General features: G+C 48.4%; 1 pseudogene across 1 annotated transcript; it reads right to left on the bottom strand.

The window, feature by feature from the left end:
• Window positions 1-3,235: 3,235 nt before the first annotated feature.
• Window positions 3,236-3,733, bottom strand: LOC308439971 (homeobox protein TGIF2-like; annotated as a pseudogene). The gene has a single exon. The product of its transcript is annotated as a homeobox protein TGIF2-like (transcript).
• Window positions 3,734-4,004: the final 271 nt, after the last annotated feature.

Here is a 4,004-nt window from a genome sequence, read left to right as displayed (position 1 = left end):
AATTGCAAGAAGCTCCTTGGAGAGGTTGACATGGTACACACCTGTGTGTGTGTGTGTGTGTGTGTGTGTGTGTGTAAGCAAGAGGCTGGGCTGAGAAAGACTATGTTGGTGTGCATGAGAGCGGTCAGTGTACAGTAAGATTGGTGTATGCCTGTGTCTGGCCTGTGTGACTGTGCAGGCATTTGGCTGACTGAAATGAGAAATAACAGTGTGTGCTTTGTCTGGGTGAGAAAGTAACTGAAATGTAAGTTACTAGGGTAAATATATATATATATATATATATATATATATATATATGTATATATATGTATATATATATATATATATATATATATATATGTTAATGTTAGAGGATCCCCCGCCCCCCGTATCTGTGAAACAAGTTTCACCGGGTACCCCAGGCTGGAATAGGACTCTTCTGTATCTAGGCTTATCCTTCAAACTCATTATCTCCTTGCCTGCAGTGGTTTAAATAGGAATGGCCTGCATCTATTCATACATTTGAATGCTTGGATATAGGGGGTGACACTCTTAGAAGGTGTGTGTCACTGTGGGGGTGGCCTTTGAGGTCTCTCCATCGCTCAAGCTGCTGCCAAGGTGATGCACGGTCTTATTCCGCTGCCTGTGGATAAAGATGCAGAACTCTCAGTCCAGCTCCATGTTTGCTTGTGTGCCACCATGCTTCTCATCATGGTAATAACAGACTAAACAGCTGAAACTGTAAGCCAGCCCCGATAAAATGCTTTCTAAAAATACGAGTTACCAGGGTCTTAGTGTCTCTTCACAGAATAAAACCCCAAGACACTGCTGCTGCCTTCCAAATGCCGGGATTACAGTAGCACATACCTCTGTGCCCGGAAAACACCACATCCACGTGGGTGGGAATGGGAGTGAAGATGAACAGCTGTGCTTAGACCAGACTGGATGAAAAGGATGCTCTGAAGCGTAGTGTGGTGTTAGGAAGGCTTCAGGAATGGAGGTTGTTGAAGTTGTAGAGTCTGTGCGTGTGAGAGAAACAGAGGCTGTGAGCTTGGTGTGGGTGTGAGAGAGAATAAGATTGGGGTGCCTGTGAAGATGCGTGTACCTTAGGCCTCTCAGAGATCCCGTGTGTATGTCTGTGACGTGTCTTCTTTCCTGTGTTGTTGTATGTTTCGTGAGATTAGTCAGCATGTGAGATCATGTGGATATTTGCATTTTCGCTCTTTAGGCTGCAATCATAGACCTGTGTGCGTGGAATGACTGTGTGCGTGGAATGACTGTGTGCATGGCATGACTGTGTGCGTGGAATGACTGTGTGCGTGGCATGACTGTGTGCGTGGCATGACTGTGTGCGTGGAATGACTGTGTGCGTGGAATGACTGTGTGCATGGACTGACTACTTTAAAGTTAATAGAATATTTATTATATATGAGCACACTGTCGCTGTCTTCAGACACACCAGAAGAGGGCATCAGATCCCAGTCCAGATGGTTGTGAGCCACCATGTGGTTGCTGGGAATTGAACTCCGGAAGAGCAGCCAGTGTTCTTAACCACTGAACCATCTCTTCAGCCCCAAATTAGATTTTTTTTTTAAAACAAAACCAAAGCAATTTTATTTGACAAAAGACAAAAACCAGTTATTTACAGTAGTTTTTTTTTGTTTTTGCTCAAATATTGTTCAATGGGACAACCATGCTTCTCCAGGTTTATCTTACAAGCAATCTAAGCAGACTGCTCTACCCTTCAGATGTCCTGTTTTATTCCAGGAGGGGGGAATGCCAGAATATGTCAGCAGCATGGCTTCCACCCTCCTCCCCTGCTCAGTGCACTGTGGGGGGGGGGGAAGCCCATACCCTAGTATCACCCCCTACTGTAGCATCCTATAGCAATCATGGGATCTCAGACAGGTGGGGTAGAAGTAGGCAAACCACAAATTCCATGAAGCCACCATGCTCCTTTCCCAGTAGTGCCTCAAGGTGACAGATGAGGTTTTTGGGTCACTGGAGGCGTGAGACAGAGCTCAGGAAAGCAGTCCCCTAAGAATAGCAGATCTCTCATTCCCACTTGCACAGCAAGGGATGGGGTGAAGCCACTCAAGAGAGGTATGGAAGCCTGGTAAACCTCAGGAAATTACAGTCAGGGCTCCTCACATCTTCTGGTTATAAGGAACACAAATATTTTGGTTAATAAAAACCTAGGATTAGTGTTTTTTTTTTTTTTGCTTTTTTTTTATAGAATATGTTTTTAAAGATGGGGTATACTGCTGCTGAAAACTAAGCAAAGTAAACAGGGAGAAGGGACAAGATTAAGACCAAGTAGGCAGGCCCTTGCAATTCCAGCTTGAAGGGAGGTGGAACAGACACAGCTCCCAGGCAGCTCGACAGCCTGTAGCCGCACTAGCTTCCCTCCTCCGGGAAGGTTCTGGCTGCCTTTGTGAACAAGTGGCATGTCTGAAGGGCCTCCTGACCAGCAGATGGCTCACTCTTCCCCAAGAAGGAGATGTTGGCACTTGACATTCTTGTCAAGCTTCAGAATAACTCAGAAACAAAGGGGGGAGGGGGCATTTACCCAAAGCAGAAAAAAACAAAACTCTTTAAATCTAGCTTAACAACCCGAAAATACGATAGAAACAAGTGTGTCTCTGACCTTATCTGTGTCTCTGCTGTGTCTGAACGGCGGTCTGGTTTGCTTGGACTTGGTTGTGGCTTTATCCCCTTCTGTGTCTGGCAAAAATAATCCACCACCTGTGGATATTTTCCTCATCTTTTATGATAGAGTAAACCAAACCAGGAATTAAACAACCACTATAGACTGAATTCGGTACTGCTGCAGACAATGTGCTGGTCCCTTAGACGTCCACCATGTAAGGTGCTCTCTTTTCACAACCGTGCTTCTGGGCTACCCACTGCCATTAACAAAACCACAGCAAAAGGAAAATAAAACAATTTAGCAAAAATCTAAACATTCAACTGGAGTCGGTTCTGTGACATCTGCTGGGCCTTTTCCTCTGTCCTTTGAATAGGTTGGAATGTGCACACCTGGCTCCACCAAAAGAGGCACAGCTTAGGGGCAGCTTGGACCCGGCTCAAGTCTGAACTTGGCAGGTTTCCTGAGCCTGCCTAGCAGAGCAGGCTGGAGTACAGGTGTCCCAGGGCTCTCTGGAGAAGCAGCAGCAACACCACACCTGGCTCTGGTGCCCTGGTCTCCTCGGAGAGGACCCTTGAAGGAATGGCACTCAGCAGAGTACAGGCCCTGTTAACAGTGCAGTGCAGCCACCAGCAACTGGAAGCTCTGGTGTCGTCCTTGTCCCGCTCTGGGGGTGTGGGTGGTGGCGTATTGAAGAGTCCACCTGTGGGGCTTCCAGCCTCTGCCCTAGTCAGCAGGGTGAGTGTGCTACCAGGGGTCACCAGGGCCTTGGGGGATTCCAGCTCCACTTGTGGGAAGAACGCTGCTGGCTTTTCGCCTTGGCCCCCACGGCGAGAGATGGTGAACTGATTAGGGTCTTTGCCATCCTTCCGAAGCATGTCGGGGAGAAGGCGACGCCGGGCATTGATGAACCAGTTACATATCTGCAGCACGGAGAGGTTGGTCTGTCCCGAGAGACTTAGCTTCTCCTGCTCTGAGGGGTAGGCATTGTAGCGGTGAAGATACAGCCAGGAGGATCTTTACTGACTCCTTGGGCAGGTTCCCCCTGCGCTTCCTCTTGCCGGTCAGTGACAGGAGACCTTCATCCTCGCCTAAGTCGTCCGACATGGTGCTTAGGGGCTAAGCTGGACCTCTGGGGAGCCTTCCCCGGCGGCTTTCCGGCCCATGCGGCCTCGGTGGGGTGCGGGACGACCCGGCCGGGGCGGGGGGCCACGGGGGAACGCGCCGCGTACCTGCCGGGTCTCCCAAATTAGATTTTTAAAACATAAAAATACCATTACATTTTGAATTAAATTTTTGTCTGTTGGTTTTGTTGTGGGGGGGTGCATGTATGCCACAGCATGGGATGTGTGTGTGTGTGTGTGTGTGTGTGTGTGTG

The sequence above is a fragment of the Micromys minutus genome (genome assembly GCF_963924665.1).
Source record: "Micromys minutus genome assembly, chromosome: 30".
Lineage (NCBI taxonomy): Eukaryota > Metazoa > Chordata > Mammalia > Rodentia > Muridae > Micromys > Micromys minutus.
This window is presented reverse-complemented; position numbering and strand designations above follow the sequence as displayed.